This window comes from Sciurus carolinensis, chromosome 9 (assembly GCF_902686445.1).
Source record: "Sciurus carolinensis chromosome 9, mSciCar1.2, whole genome shotgun sequence".
Lineage (NCBI taxonomy): Eukaryota > Metazoa > Chordata > Mammalia > Rodentia > Sciuridae > Sciurus > Sciurus carolinensis.
In genome coordinates, this window is record NC_062221.1 from 140,214,122 (window position 1) to 140,230,777 (window position 16,656).

Below are 16,656 nucleotides of genomic sequence, written 5' to 3' on the forward strand. Positions count from 1 at the left end.
GGACTTGCAGCCACAAATTTCTTGGCCAGGATGTTCGGGTCTTAGGAAATGTCGAGTTTCGCACTTATTTTTAGCCTCAGGAATGTGCGGCTCGATAGTATTGGAGTTTTTTAAGCGGGGCCAACTTTAAGATAGAGCCATGTCCCTCGACCCCATGCCAAACCCCGGCTCTCTTGTCTGAAGGCGACGGTGACGGCTCCACACTGGAAACAAGCCGAGCCACTCTGTCCTGCAGGGGCTCCGCTGAGGCCCCTGAGCGGGCGCTGCCAGGTCAGGGCGGGGCAGGGCAGGGCCAGGCTCTCGGGCTGCTGGCCGGACCCGGAGTGGCGACCCCTCCCAGCCCAGGGAGCTGCCCACGGTGCCTTCGGCAGGCGAGCCTGGTGGCCCAGCCACGCCTGTGGGAGGCAATCCTGGTTCTACTGGTGGCCTCTGGGCTGGGGTCAGGACCTTCCTCTCACAGTGGTGGGGTGGGGTAGAGGGCAGTCGGGCACGGCTGGGAAGTGGCCCTGGAAGTTTCCGGTCACCCCAAGTGCACACTGCAGTCTCAGTGTTTGCCACCAGGGAGCGTGTGGCAGGGCACCTGGCCCCCAAGGCCTGGGTGACCTGGGGGGACCGGATGGGCCCTGGGCCTGGGACCGAAAGCTGGTTGTGCTCACAGGGCTGCTGGGTGCACGGCACTGAGCCGCTCAGGACGCCCTACCCCCCTGCAGCTGCTCTGCAGGGTCTGTCTGTCCTCTCGCTCATTCCACACGCCAGATCGCTGCCCCCGGCCTGTGCACCAGGACTCTGAGCTCTGAGGGTCCCCTCCCTGTGCAGCCCACGGGCAGGGCAGCACCTAGCTGCCAGAAAGGTGGCAGCAAAGTGGATACACACGGGTCCCCTCAAGGGCACCCTGTCCGTGTCCTGCTGTAGCAGAGGTGGACTGAGACAATCTCTAGAAGCTTCTGGGATAAAATGGATGTCCTGTGCAGAACTGCTTAAAGGCCAAGTCTGACCTTGAGCCCAGCTCCTGCTGAGCTTTCCCTGTGGCCTCTCTAGCACTGCGTTTGGAAGTGGGATCAGCAGGAAGAGCTGTTAAAAATCAGTCATTAAATTTTGAGGAGGTTCGCGAGATCCTACATCTACGCTGCAAGAACAGGGTTCTCTTCACAAAAGGAGCCCCTGGAGACCAAGGAGCAGTCCTTGGACCCTTGAAACTAGATGTTAAACGCAAAAATTCAGTGAGAAGCCTGGAAGAGAGGGGAGAAAATTTTCTAAAATGCAGAGAAAATAGACAAAGATGTGGCCATGAGAGAAAAGGTAGGAAGTCTGGGGGCTCCTCGCGGGCAGCACACACAGCACCTGGTGGAAGGTCCCAGCGAGAGACGGGCCGGCAGGGGGCCTACGAGAAGAGCTAGCAGAAGAAGCCCAGAATGGCGGCGGGGAGGAGCTGAAGGGACGGGCAGGCCCCGCTGGCTGCCCCCCGACACTGCAGACAGTCAAGCAGCAGGAGAGTCGGAGCCAGATGCCTCCGAGCGCGGTGGTCACGCTGCCTCCGCTCCTGCCGGTGTCCTGGTGTTAGGTGTCGCGGGAAGGGACCTTCAAGCTTCTGAGACCTGGAACTGAGGCCTCTGTGCCCAGCGCAGAGGCCAGGGCTGCGGCCCAGCTGTGCAGGGACTTGGCACCTGCGCTTCCCACTGACTCCTGGGGCACCGTCCGGCAGCACGGTTGAGGCGCACAGGCCGGTGGAGGCGCCCGCTGTCGTTCAGGACCAGCAGTGCAGTTGGGGTCTGCAAGACCCACAGGCAACGTCGTCCACGTGAGCCCATCCGAGTAGGAAGCACATGAAGTGTGGCCAGAGGGCCGCCGGCAGCAGTGGGAGATGACAGGGTCCACCTGGCCCGGCAGCTTGGGGCAGCGGCTCCAGGTGACACATGTCTGTCCCACCAGGCTTCACTTCCTTTGTACAAATTCTAAGTGTCTGCCTGGCGGTGTCAGCTTGGAACAGCCTGTGAGCTCTCCCACGCGGGAAGAGGGAGGGCGAGCGGGCGAAGGCGCCCGCGGCAGGAGGCTGTGATTGACGGGGCCGGAGGAGTCTTGGGCCTGGCTTCTTCAGGGTGAGCTGCTGGTGGCCCTGTTCTGTGCCAGTTAGAGGGTAGGGGCTGGGGTTCAGCAAGGCCTCTCCAGGAGGCCTGGGAGGTGAGGGTAGATCCTGCTAAGCAAGAGTCCAGCTCCCTCTCGGGGGTCGCGGGCTCTGCAGCCGGTGGGTGCCATTGCTGGGGCAGCAGCTACGAGCCCCGGCTCAGGTCGGGAGTGTTCCCACCAGTGCGGCCGGCTGGACCCTGGGCTGCTGTGCATGGGCGGTGCCTTGCCCGGGGAGAGCTGCTGTCCGCCTCCTCCCCGCCCAGAGGCCTGCCCCAGGCTGAGAGCACACAGCCCAAGGCTGAACCCTGGCAGGCAGGGTGTGCGGGTCTTGGCAGGGAAGGGAATGTAAACAGTGTGGTCCTTGAAATGCACAAGAGATGCCTCAGCCAGGAGGGGGGCAGACGCCCTCTCCGGCCCTGGGCGCCCGCAGGACGTCAGCAGTGGCCTGGATTTCAAGTCCTGGATGCCACTGGTTTGGTCAGATCCCTCCTCTCTCCCTGGAAAGCATCCAAAAGCCACAGAGAGAAACAGATATGCAGGCTCTGCTATCTGGAACCAAGGAACAGCCCTGTAGATGGCAGGAGAAAGGACCGCCATCAGGGGAAGCCGGGAGCAGAGGTGACTGAGAGGGCAGTAAACAGGGAGCCCAGCCGGGCGGCTGCATCGAGGCAGGGAAGAGGGGGTCTTGGGGAAATGAGCCCACCGGAGCTGGGGTAGTTTTAAAAGAAGAGCGTTTGGGACAAGTGGTGAATGTCAGGATCAGAGCATCGAGGTGGTGCTGAATCAGGGACCCTCAGCCGGCTGCCGCAGGCGTGGAGGTGGGGGAACCCCAGGAGCTGCCCAGGAGAGAAGAGCAGGTGGGTCCGCCCATCACATCACACAGAAGCGTGCATTTCTGCTGCTCAAACATTTCATAGTTAAAAATAAAATCTTAAAAGCATTTTTCTAAAATCAGAGCATTCTTTGAAACTTCAGAATGGGAAAAAAGCTTTTTAAGCTGTCCCAAAACCCAGAAACTCTGAGCAGCTAATAAATTTGACCACAGAAAAATAAAACAATTTCTGCACGGCAAGAGCTAAGGAAATCCGAGCGGAAACAGACTGGGCTGTTCTTTCGTGGAGAGAGACCTGAGTCCTCTCATATGTAAAGAGCTCCAGGAAGTCAAGAAGGAAAAGAGTAACAATAGAGGAGGGAGGCACAATGTGTCAGAGGACTCACACCCAGTGACAGGTAATGGTTCCAGAACCCAGGAGAAGGCGCTGTCCAGGAGGAGAGCAGCTAAGTCCACTGCAGTGCCCGGAGGGCTTAGACCTGAGGAGTGCCCAGAAGCTCACGTGTGAGACAATGCAAGAATGTTCGGAGGAGAGGACTAGACTGTGAGAGCTGGATCAGTCCACCCGAGTGGCCACGTGGAGGCGGGACTGGGCAGGTGGTGCGTGGCAGGAGGAAGGTCACTGGGGTGTGCCTTTGGGGTCATACTCTGTCCTTGGCCCCTCGCCCGCACTCTCTCCCTGCCCCTTGGCTGCCATGCACTGAGCCGCTCCCCCTGCGCCATGCTGTGCTGCCTCGGCCGAGCCCAGAGCTCCAAAGTCGACCCGCTGTGGACGACCTCTGAAGCCCGGAGCCAAAATACACTCTTCCTCCCCTTGCCTGTTCTTGGTGCTGGTCACAGTGGAGCACAGATGACTAACACCCAGGGACCTGGGTGGGCCGAGGCTCCAGCTGCCCGGCACTGAACTGGTGGGCGTGCAGGTCGGGGCTGTCCCAGGAGGAGGTTCACAAACACAGACCCCGGGCCTCGCCTGCCCTCACCTCCACATTGTCCCTGCCGAGCGCTGCCTATGCCTGCAGCCCCCGGGGCCCTGTGGCTCCTCCTGTGCTGGAGCCCCTGGTGCCCGCTGCGCCAAGGCGGGTGCCTGGGTGGTTTGCAGGGCAGATCGCTGCCCGACGCCAGGCAGGCGCCAGCTGGTCTGACCTGTGAGGTCTCCCAGGCCTGGTTGCTGGTACCAGGCACTGTGCGCCTGCAGGGACCCCAGGGCCAGGGCCCCGGCACGACCCTGAAGACGGACCCACCCGAGGCAGGCGGGCGGGCAGCGCCTGCGCCGTGTGGCCCCCGAGCCCTTTGAAGGCATCATCGACTTCAAAACCGACTTTTAAAAAAGAAGCAGCGTCGCTGGGTCGGCCAGGCCCCTCCCCAGGGAGCAGAGGGATGGAGGAGGGGCTGGACTCACGTGCATTGCTTTGGTGACTTTTTAAAATCCCGGTTTTGCTCTTTGTGACTTTTAAAGAGTAAATGGGGCAGAACTAAATAAAGTAGAAATAAAGTCGCATTTGAAAATAGAGTTCGAGAGCAGTGTTTGAAATGCATCATTGATTAACAGAGCGCTCAACCTGGACTGGCAGGCAGCCGTTCCCCGGGGCGGAGGAGGGAGCAGGTGCCAGGAGCTCAGGACACGGGAACGTCCCTCCTTGGTCCTGGACAGGCCACTGGAGGGGGACACCCTGCACAATTTACAAAAGAGAAAGAGGAAGAGAACACCTGCTCGTGGCTTTTAAACCATCGCCATCGTTTTTTAACTTAAGAAGGGAGGCCAGACAAGGGACTCCAGGCCTTCCTGGCCCTCGCCCCAGCAGCTGGACTCTGCCACACCTGCAGGTGGGGGGTCTGTCTGGGCACCAGAGTCCCAAGCACCCCTCACTCCAGTGTCCTCCAGCATTGTCCTGGGGCTCAACTGGACGGCGCTGGACTCTGCCCATGGAGGCCACGGGGGTGCTCCAGGGGCAGAGCCGCTTCTGTGGAAGTGCTCCTTGGGGGACACTGCTAGAGGGGTGCTCGTGGGGGCTGCCAGGCCAGGAGTCAGGCAGGGTCCAGGCAGGAGGTGAGGCAGAGGGACCCGCCAGAGCGAAGGCACGGGAGGCAGGGGTGGAGGACAGGTGGGCACCGCTGTCCCCAGGAGCAGTCTGCTGAGCCACCTTGCACGCCCGTGGTGAGACCCAGAGGCTGACAACAGGGCTCCTCCCAGGGTGCTCCCCACCCCACTGCCCCTGAGCGCTGCTGGGCTGGCCTCAGGTCAGGGTCCTGCAGTGGCTGCCGGCTGGTCTCTGCAGGCGGGGCCCCTCCAGGCCTGCCTGACCTAGGAGTCGGCACTTAGCCCCTGGCTGACTCTGGCTGAGCTCAGCAGGGCCCACCACCCTCCCTGTGCCATGTCCTCCAGCAGGGACAGACCTGTGGGCCCCCACAGCACCTGGACTGTCCAGGACCGCCACCTCCTGGGGCCGTCTGTCCCTTGCTGAAGGAGCCCAGGGCCTGGGACTGTGGGCCAAGGACACCTCCCAGCCTCCCTGGGGGTCCCACCTGCGCGGCTCTGCTCCTAGCTCACTTATGTGCTGGAGTAAGGTTTTGTTTGGGATCAAAGAACTTCTGCAGCTGATTTGGGGGCTGCGGGCAGGAGCAGAGCAGGACACCCCCTGGCCTGGGCGCTGGGGCAGGAGGCAGTGCACCGGGACACCCAAGCTTCGAGGGCACAGAGCCGTCAGGTGCAGAGCAAGATGGCACGGCCAGTGTGCTTCTGAGCTGGAGAACCTCTCCGTTCCTGCGCGCCTGTGGCGCAGCGCCCGCCCGGCAGAGGCCTCTGTCTGTGGGTGGGAGGGTGGTGACTGGGGTAGAAAACAGCCCTCCCACAGCCGCGTCAGTTTAAGGCTCCACAGATGTTTATTTCCAGCCTGAAGCTTTCTGTCTAAATCCAATTTTGCATTTTAACCAAATTACTTTCATTCACGTTTGAATTTACACAGGGTGATGAATTCCTCGCTTCACTTCAAAAGCATCTCAGGGCTTTGCTATTTTGCCCACAGAAATATCAGGACCAGCCCAGACCTAAAGGGAGAGAGTTTGCATGTCTGGTCTTCTGAGAACCCCTGGCCATCTGGGGAAGAAACAGAAGACTAACAGTGTGAGTGACGAGGAGCTCGGCCGTGGCGCTGGGATCCACGCTGGGCCTGTGGCAGTGCTCCCTGACGTGGCCATGTCCCCGTGGGGTCCCAGGCCACGTCGGACAGGGGCACGGGGGTGGAGGAAGCCTAGGGTTTGCCAGGCCCTTTCTGCCACTGTCCATTCAAGAGACCCTGCTGATGCCGACTACCTGACCACTGCCGCTGCTGTGTGGTCCCCAGCACCCCTAGGACACGGCAAGGACAGCCCGCCACCAGGAGCAGTGGAGGAGCCACGGCACAGGGCGCCCCGCGGGGGTGTGTGTGTCTGGTGGTGCCTGCTTGTCATGCAAGTGTGTATGGAGAGTGGCCGGTCCTCACTCAGGGCTGATGCTGGGAGACTGGGCGGTGGTCAGGGTGTGTATTGTGCATTCTGTGTATTTGTGTATGTTTGGACCTGTCATCTCAGCTCCTTGGAGGCTGAGGTGGGAGGATGGCACGTTTGAGGCCAGTCTGGGCAACATGGCATGACCCTGTCTCAAAGAAGAAAAGGACATGATGATTTCTGAACACAGGGACTCCGCAAAACCACGGGGCTGGGAGCCAGAGGGTAGAGGAGGCTGGAGGCAGGAACTCCGGGGCCAAAAGGCTCCCTTTGGAATCGGCCAAGCTACTGGTGGACGTCTGACAGTGGAAGGTGAGTCCCGGGGAGGAGCACGCGCAACCGGGGACCACCAGGGAGGACCCGTGCTCCTCACCAGCCACACTCCTGGGGGCACGGCGTGTGCCTGCGGCAGGAGAACGCAGCGGCGTCACAGAGCCACCCTCAGGCACCTCCCGAGCTGCCCCTGGCGCAGTGGGAACGGCCAGAACCTAGTGGGGGGATGTCCAGGACACACACTGCCCCTTCCACGCTGGGGTGTGAGGCCTTGTGTCCAAGAGCTCCGGGCAAAGGCCCTGTGGCAAAGCCACGACCCTTCGTGAGGGCCAGCCATGTCCTCAGCGGCGCAGGAGGTAGGACGTGGGAGCTGACTGCAGGTCTTTGGTGAAGATCGTGCATCTCAGGCCAACCTGTGGTTGGATGGTTGGCGTTCAAGGTTTTTCTGCAGGATACATTCCCACATTTTCAAAGCCTGAGGCCTGGAGACGTGGCTGGTGCTGCTCTTAAAACCCCGGCCACCTTTCTCGGATCTGGTTGGGGTGTCTGGGCATTTGCTACCTCAAAAAGTGAAGCCCTGAGATCGAGATATTCATTTGGTAAGAGATAAGCTGCAAGGAAAATCCCAGATTCCATGGCTGTGGCTTTACAGCTCACTTGGGTCCTCTGTAGTGAAAGTGCCCCAGGCAAACGGTCAGCTGACCAGTGCCTGTGCAGCCCTTCCAGGTGGGCTTTCCCATCCAGTGGCCGAAGGCGCTGCTGGATTCCACCCCACCGAGGGCCAGGTGCCCGGGGAGCCCGAGCAGCAGCCGCACACAGCTCCTTCCTAACCTGCTTCTCCGTGTGCTCCAGACAACGGGCCATCTGCAGCTGCTCACGGACAGGAAGTGTTGACGACTAGCAGGCCTGTGGGTCCAGCAAGCGCCTTGCCTCTGACGTGGACCATGGTCAGAGGCCCGCCTGTCCTTGGGGAGTGCCACTGGAGGCCCCGCACCCCAGGCCTCGGAGTCCAGGTCAGCCGCTCAACTCCAGGCCCACATGCTGCTTCTCAGGTGGCCATGGGCCCTGCTAGCTCCGCACACGTGGGGCTGCTCGGCTCACAGAGCTGCAGCCTCTTCCTGGCGCCCCCTCGATGCCAGCCCAGCCTCCCATTGGCCAGTGGGCTACCTCTGGGTTCCAGACCTTGAGCAAGAGGGACGTGGCCCTTGCAGAGTGGATTAGGAGGCTCCGTGACCTGAAAGGCACCACGGAGGGAAAATGACAGAGCCCTCCTTAGCCTTTGCCCCAAGGCCGCGTGGAGGGGCACCTCCCTCTGCTCAGCCCCCACTGTCTCCCCCACGGACTGGACCGGGGTCCCTGCGATGGTGCTGTTGTGCCCTTGGTGGTCTGCTCCAATGGCTGGCCTCCCCACCCAGGACTCGTGGTTCCCTCCGCTCCCTCACTCCTGCCCAAGGCGCTGGTGGGCCTCCTGCGTCCTGCCCAGCCCAGCCCAGCTGTCTGAGCAGGGCCCGTGGCAGTGTGCCCTGGACGCTGGCTTCTCCTGGGCCCTGGGCGGTGTGCGTGGCCACTGGCGTCTCCTGGGCCCTGGGCGGTGTGCGTGGCCACTGGCGTCTCCTAGGCTCTGCACACCGTGTCATCACAGCTGTCTCCCCGGCGGTGAGGGATTTATGCTGCTCCACTGGAGCGCAGCTCATTCTTGCCCTGTTTTATCCGTCCTGGGATCTGGACAGGGGTGTCTGTGCCAGAGCTCCCGTTCTGACCTGCTGTTGCTGTTCCAGAACATTCCGTCCCGGGGACGTCTGAGCACATGGCTGATGCTCAGTGGGGGCGGGACCAGCTCCAGCTGGAGTCAGTGTGCTCAGAAGAGGGCCTTCCAGGGCAGGAGCAGGAGGCCTTTCCTGCAGGAGCCGTCCCTGCCCCAAGCAGAGCCCCAGAAGATTCTAGAAGGCCAGCCCTTCCCAGTCTGGCTCTCACTGGACTGAAGTCCAAGAATGGAGCCTGGTTTCCACCCACTGTGGGAAGCACTTCTGCCTTTCTGCTGAGTGTCCGGCAATCCTTGCGAAAACTCCGGAAGAGCAGAGGAGGGTCTGCCCTGGCCCACGGAGGCGGGCACTGCAGAGCTGCGGCTCCTGCGGCTCTCCAGGTTGGCCAGGTCCGTCTGCCGGTGACTTCTGCCCCCAGGAGGCCTCTCACTGACCACCCGGGTGGTCGGGATTCCTTGTGTTTCCTCAATGTGCAGCTTCATGGTGAACTTCCCATCCTCCATGTGGTCAGGGCCTCAGCCCTTTGTCCACGGCCACCCTGCCAAGGGCCTCCAGCCATCCTTCCCCGCTGCTGCCTGTGTCCTGTGGCTTCCTCCCTTGCTCCTCCCCTGGGGCCTGGGCCTCTCCGCCATCAGCTCTTCTTACTCCGGTCCTCAAAGGCAGGCTCTTCAGAGTGTTTCTGGAGGCCAAGCCTGGTGGGCAGCACCAGGCTGTCCCGGGGACCACCGCCCTTCTGCGTGCAGAGGCCCTGGTTTTCCTGAGCCTGCTATTGCCATGCATGGTGGCCGGGCGAGGCCTCTTGGTGCACCATGGTGACCAGCCCATGGACAGTGACCAACCCTGCCCCCCCGTCCACAGGGCTGGTCGCCTGTCCATGGGCTGGTCACCAGCAGACGCCTGCAGTGCTCGTCGTAGCTCCTGCGAACAGCAGCCTGACCTGGTGCTGGCTGTGGGGCACAGTCCCGTCCACCGGCCGCGCAGGCAGCCTTCCGTGAGTCCCCTCGCAGAGCCTGGCCATCAGGCCCTCTGGGCGACACTCGCACCTGGACCAAGAAGAAATGGTGCTCACGTTCCGGTGCACGGTTCCTCCACAGCAACTGGGCCCAGGACTTGGGTCCAGCAGGACAGGTGCCCTGTGCCGCGGGGCCGGGGCTGCTGCTGCCCAGTCCTGGAAGGAAGAGCGTTGACTGGACGCCGTCCTGAGAACGAGGAGGCCTGGGAGGCCCAGAGCAGCCTCCTGAGGCTGTCGTTGAGTGCAGCCACGTCCTCAGCTGCCAGCTTGGCTCTGCGGCCTGTGGTAATGGACCTGGACTTCAGGGACAGCCGTGGAGCCAGGAGGCTCTCCAGGAACATCCGGGCAAGCCAGGCCCCTGACCTGAGGGGACACAGCCCTCTTTAGAAGCCATGCTCAGAGTTTGCTCCATTTGTCACCTTGAAACAAAGGGCTCAGTTCTCGCCCTGAACTGGGGTGGTGGGTCAAGTTCTCTCTGCAGGTCCACTGAGCTCGGGCCCCAGGGACTGCGTGAGGCCCACAAGCCAGGACAAGCTGCCTGGCTCAGTGAATGTAGCTGTTCGTCTCTCCCCAACCCCCCGCAGAGCTACGCGGGGACGTTTGACCAGACTTCTGGTCTCCCCGTGGCCCAGAGGAGTTGGCATGGAGTCAGCCCCACAGTGCCCCGCTGCCCGAGAGGCTTCTCCATCCTGCCAGCCCACGGGCCCCTCTAAACAAACTCCAGAGCAAGTTCTGGCCCTCCTTCCCAAGCCTGCTGTGGGGCAGAGGGGCTGCCCAGCCCTAGCGCCATCTCCAGTCCCACACTCTGGTCACGCCCCTGCCAAGCACCTCATGTCACGAGGGTCCCACAGGCCTTTTCCTGCCGGGTGCCTGGTCGACCCGCCCTGCCTGCTACAGGGACAGCTCCTGCTGGAGAGCCCGTTCCCCACCCTGGCACGGACGGCCCTGGGGAGGGAGCCCATGCTGACAGCCTGTGGGCAGCGGTGGGGTCCCCGCTCCTGCCTGGCCCACGAGCCTCCTCCCCTGTTGGTCAGCAAGGCTGGCCCAGGGCAGTTCAGTTCCGCTAGGGCTCCAAGGAGTGGCAGCTCTATCCTCCCCATCTGGAGAGCCCAGCCCAGCTGAGCCGTGGGCAGCTCCACATCCGCGCCTTACCCAGGAGGGAGGGCAGTCCAGCCACCCTCCCAGCTGGCCACCCCTCCACCCTCCCGAGGCCTGGAGCCCTCAGCACCCGCTGGGTCTTGGCCTCCTGGGTCACTGCAGCCCAGCTCTGCCTGGGTTCTCCTGCCCCTTCCTGCCCAGGAGGCTCTCCCTCCAGACACCAGGCTCCCTCCTTCCCTCCTGCCTCCCCAAGGCTCAGCTGCCCTGCTTCACACGCTCCCTGGTCAGCTCCCTGGCCCGGTCTCTGCCCCGTGCTTGCAAGCAGCACTGGTTCTCACTGGTCCCCTCAGACCCCAGACACGGCCTGCGGCGTCAGCGAGCACTTGTGGGTGTGCTGAGTCGGGAGCAGCAGGCGAAGGGCAGGCGTCAGATCTGCTGCTTTGCAGAGTGACTGGCGAGTCACAGCAGCGGCTCTGGCCCCCGAACTCTCCAGGGGCTGGAATGCTTGAGGCCCTAGGGGCAGGGGGAGGGCCTTTGTCGCCTCATCTGCTTATACTGTCTGGTGTTTGATCCAACAATAATAACCTGCTCAGAGAATTAAATTAAAATCTCTTTTTAATTAAAAAATGGGGGCCTGGGACTGTACCTCAGAGGTAAAGCATCGCGTAGCTTGCACGAGGCCCTGGGTTCCATCCCCAGCACCACAAAATAAATAGAGAGAGAGTTGTGTCTACATTCCAAATGTTTGGAGCAGGTACCTGGGACGTGCCCTCTTGCCCCTGACTTAGCAGGGAAAGCTGGTGGCAGCCCCTGGGAGCCTGGAGGGAGGTGCTGGGCAAGGTCGGGGCCCAGGGCTCGGTGGCCACATGCACAGCTCCTGCCCCACTAGTTGGAAGCTGGGGATTGGGCCTGTCCCTGGGTCTGCCTTGGCCAAGTCAGGACAGCGAGGTCAGTCGAAGGGCTGCACCTTCAGATACAGGCTCCAGGGACCATCCGGCACCTGGCGGGGTGAAATGGCAGTGGGGCCAGTCTGTCTTGGGTGCCTCGCTGCAGCTGGCCCCTCATGCAGGTCAGGCAGGAGAGGGAGAGGGAGAGGTGGCCAGGGTCAGCTGGGTGCCCTGGCAGGCATGTTGGACAGTTGTGCTAGACAGGCACCCAGGGTGGGTGTGCTGGCCACGCTAGACAGCTGGGTGTGAGGAGCGGCCACAGGGGCCATGCAGAACTCACTGCTACCCGACTGGCCATAGCACTGAGCCCACGCCTAGGGGACAGGCCATGCAGGACAGAGCTCCTGGGAGTCAGCAGGGGTCCTTCTCCACTCATTGGTCCACATCATTGTGCCAACTCCCTTGAAGGCGGCTTGTGGGTAGATGCTGGCAGATGCTGCTCCTCCTTCTTGCTCTCATGCTGGAATGAGCGTTTGTCTTTTTCTTCTGTCTTCAGGGCTGATCTTACGGGAATTCGGGCTGGGCGGTGTGAGGGGTGGTGAGTGAGAAGTCCTCTCAGCCAGGAGCCAGCCTCCGACGTTGGGGCAGCCTCTGACTCTTGGCTCCTTCTGAGGAGCTGGGTCTGGACTGGGCAGGCTGCTGTCCGGGAGGTGCTGGGCTCCACACTGTGTTAAGGCCACACTGCTGTAGGTCAGAGCACAGTCCCCCATCCATGTGGACACAGGGGAAGTCAAAGCCACCCCCCACCTCAGTTCTTGGAGACTTTCGGCCCCAGGAAGTTGCTCTGTGACAGAGAATGGGGAGATACGACAGTTTAAACCAGAGACTGCATCCTGGCCAGATGGAGTGGCAGGGACCGTATTTACCCTTCTGCTTGAAATGACCAAGAGCAACCCAAAGAGACAAAATACAAGGACCATGGCCTTTAAGAGCCCAGGCATTGGGTCATGGAGGACGGCCATCCTGAGAGACGGGACAGTCTGGGTGGCTGCGAGGTGAAGAGGCGAGAGAGGAAACGTCCGCAGGCTCTGCAGAGTCAGGGATCAGGCTGTCCCAGGAGGGCCTGAGGATGCAGGAAGGTGACCTGCCTGAGGGGCGGAGCTGGGCTGCGCCTGGGCCTGGCCCTTCTCAGGGTGGAGGCTGTACCAGCAGGAGCCCAGGCTGAGGAGAGAGCCGGTTTCCATGCCCAGTGGCCTCTAGCTCCCACTGGGCACTGTCCAGGACTGGAATCAGGGGGGAGCACCTGGGTCTCCCGGCTGCCTAGGGCCTGTTAAAGTTCTCTTTTTGTATTGGGGTGATTTGCCATGAGCTGCATCCCAGCCTTTCTTATTTTCTATTGAGTCAGAGTCTCACTAAGTTGTCCAGGCTGGCCTTGACCTACAATCCTCCTGGGTCGCTGTGTGCATGTGCCACCGTGTCTGGTCAGCATGAGGGACGTGTTGAAGAACGGTCCTGAGTTCTTGAGTTGGCACTAACCCTGTGAGCTCGCGGGATCTAGGGAAGCTAAGGAGGTTAGCTTCCTCTGACAGGAGCCAGGTAGACGCTAACTGTGGGCCAGCTGCTGTGACAATACTGTGGAAAGTTTCCCCTGGCCCTGCATCTGCAGGCCCACTCCCAGGGCTGCCCACAAGGACACCCAACTGCACAAGATGTCCACCTGGGGGGTCCAAAGTTCCTTGCAGCCCAGGGAGGCGGCACAGGCTGTAGAGATTGACCCGCGTGCGGGGCTCACACCTTCCAGGGGAACCATGCAGGGGTGGGAAGCCCGTCTTCAGAGGGTCCCCGGAGACCTGCAGGGAGGAGGCTCTGTTGCTGGTCACAAGCTGCAGAGACAGCTGGACATTGCCACCCGCAGTGGCCTCTCCAGCAGCTGTGCCTCCAGGCCCAGAGGCCACCAGCCCAGCAGCTCGGGCCCCTGCTGCCCTCCCCAGACACGGCGAGCTGCGGCTTCTGTTGGCTTTCCTGAGCCAGGGCCGCTGGATGGAAAGGCAGAGTATTTTTAGACCGGCTCTCAGCGGCGCGGCTGGTGTCTGAGAGCAGCAGCAGCTCCAGCCACGAGGAGCCTACGCTGTGAACAGTCGTGCTGGTCCGAGCTCCCGCAAGCTGAGAGGTCTTTTAAGGAAATCCCTCCCCACTGCGGGGCTGAGTCATCTGGCTTCCATCTCTGGTCTCCTTAAATAACCAGAATCTCAAATTAGCACGAGGAAAAAGAATCAGAAAAACCTTTCTTTATTGTAAGAGGGAGACCAAGAGCTGACCTGTGGAGCCGAGACAGCTCCATTTGTCAACATTTATCTCTCTTCCTGTGCCTTCCGGTTTCTTCTATTGGTGGAAGGCAGTGTCCAGCCCCAGCAGAATGGGAGGAAGCACAGGGACGGGCAGCCTGGGCCGCCCGTCGCACACCGCTGCTCCAGAAATCCTCAGAAATTGTCTCGCCACAGAGCATTCGCTGGTGGGGATGTGGCCCCGAGATATTTTTAGGATGCATTAAGGTGGCGAGCCCTCATCTGCAGACGGCAGTCCACCCACCCCCCAGCCATCTGAGTGGCAGCGCTTCCTTGGTAATCCGGCTCTGAACAGTGGCCGGGTTGTTGCTCACAGGAGGCACGCTCGCTGTGAAGAGTCACACAATAACCACAAATTACAGAGGAAGCCGCCAGCCCTCGCTCAGGAGAGCTGCCTGCTCACCCTGCAGCCCAGCCAACGCCCGCTCAAGGCTCCTGGGACGGGTGGGGCAGAGCGAAGGCAAAGGGTTTCCCTCAGATTTAGCAGAGGAGAAGGAACAAGACCGGGGGACCACCGGGCTCCACATGCAGAGAAGAGAGACCCCCGAAGCCAGCCAGGAAACCTCCACCTCGACCCCTCCGGAGACAGCTGCGTCCCCAGGGTGCTCTGTGAGCAGACAAGTGCCCGGGACAGAGCGGAGACCTGGAAGCGAGAGGCCCCAGACGCCAGGGACCTGCTCACATCACAGGGTGTGCACGTCTCTGGGGAACTGGACTTCGGGTGCCGGGTGGGCTTGCTGGATGGCCTTGGGAAGTCCCCCGTCACACCCAAGCCAGCCTCCAGGGGCAGGACCCACAGGAGAGGGGAGACCACGCGAGGGCCCCAAGACGCGGACACCTCTCCCTGGACGCAGGGAAAGGCTCTCTAACTGTGGCTCCGAGAAGACCAGCCACAGAGCCGGGAGCTCTACCCGGCGGAGACCCGCCACCCGGCTGCAGGCGACTGAACACGCCGGAGGAAGTGCTCGCCTGTGGCACCCCGAGGGCCCAGCTCCTCCGGTGGACGGGCAACTCTGAACTCAGGACGAGGGACCGAAAGACCAGGGGAAAACCAGGCCGAGACCTGAGCGGCGATTCACGAAGAGGGTATTGAAGGGGCCTTGGCATGAGAGCCGGGTGCTGGCTCTGGAGAGCCTCTGCAGCCAGGGAGGACCGCCACGGTGAGGTCCCCTGCCTGCCAGGAGGGCTTCTCTTAATGAAGCGCAAGTCCTTCCGCCAAGTGAGCAGGTTGAGGAAGGCTGTTGGGCGTGAGCCGCACTGGGCCCGTGGCAGGCGTGGCCAGTGTCCACCACAGCATCCTTGGCCCATGGGGTCCTGCGCCGCCCTGCCTGCCTCCCCTACCATTCATGGTCAGGAGGACACGGGCTTCCCTGGAGCCCTTCAGAGTGGGGGGTGTGTGGGACGCTGTCATTCAGACACACCTCCTGGGACCCGTGGCAGATTCCACATGTGGAGCCGTCGGCAGAGGCAGCCTGAGAGCCACCTGTGGAGCTGTCCCAGAGTCGGGAAGGGCTCGCCGAGTGCTGGTCCCCACAGGCCGAGCAACACAGATATTACCAGAGAGTCAAGGAAAACATGTGCTTTTCCATTTTGGGAAATAGTCAGATTTTATATTCCTCCAAAAATAGAAGTGGAATTCTAGAAAGCAAAAAATAGGTGGGCTTGTGTACGTATGGGATTCCAGCAAACGGGCAGACTGTAAACGCTCATCTCTCTGGAATGTGGTCGCTGAACCAGAGAGCCTGGGGGAGGCCTGGCCCTGCTCCTGGCCTGCGCTGGCTGACCCCTCACCATGGGGCCATCTGGAGCTACCTGGGCCTGACCTCGGCAATCACACTCTCTCCCTCCTGCACCCGAGGTCACAATGACGAATGGAGGACGTCCCCTCAGTCTTGCTACAGTTCTGCCCAGTAACCCCGTCAGGGTGCCCACAGTGGCCAGCGCTGGACAAGTTGAGCTACTTCCTCCTTTAGGCCCTGGATTCTCCAGGAACACTGAGCACCATGGCCCACTGCGGGCAGGGAGGGGTCTCTGCCCCAACACAGGCAGACACAGTAGCTTACTCTGCAGGTACTTAGTACAGTCAGCTCTGACTTTATTTTTATAACTTTGTTTAGAAGATGTCCCTTTTGCTGATATGTGATCCTACAGATGACCTCTCTGACCAGATCACAGACCCAGGAAGGAACCCACGTCCAGTAGGGAGCTGTCTTTGTGCCAGCCAGGGCTGCCTTCTTGCCCTCCAGAGAAAAGGGGGCTTGGGGCCTCTCGTCCTCCAGGCATGGCTGGGCACCCGTGACGGGACGTGGTGGGCAGGAAGCAGCTCGGCAGAGCTGCACCCCAGCCAGGCTGCAGCAGGCCGGCTAGCCCCGGACGGCTTCACCGTGCTGTCCCTTCCCTGTTGCTCTGGAAGTGCGACTCTGGGAGGGCTGGACACCTCCAGGGCCGGTTCCAAGCTGGGCTTAGTCCTGAGGCAAGGTTTGTCCAACACTTGGCCTTCAGTCAACTTGACTGACCACATCAGGAAGCCCTACTGTCATCTCAACAGGGCAGAAGAGAAGAATGTGTGGAAGTCAACATGCTTCATGGAAAGAAACACTCCGCCAAGTGGGAATAGAGAGGAACCCCCCTCGTCTCACGGGGGACGTCTACCTGAGACAGCACATGCTCGATGCTGCTCTGGCGGTGAATGTCCCCACTGAGCCCAGGGATGGACAAGGATGCCCTCTGCCAGCATGCTGCTCAGCACGAGTCGGTGAACCAGACCACGGAAGAAAGCAATCAAGGGCCGAGTGACTGCAGCACAAGAGATAAAAGCCATTGGTCACCAGGAGAAGCG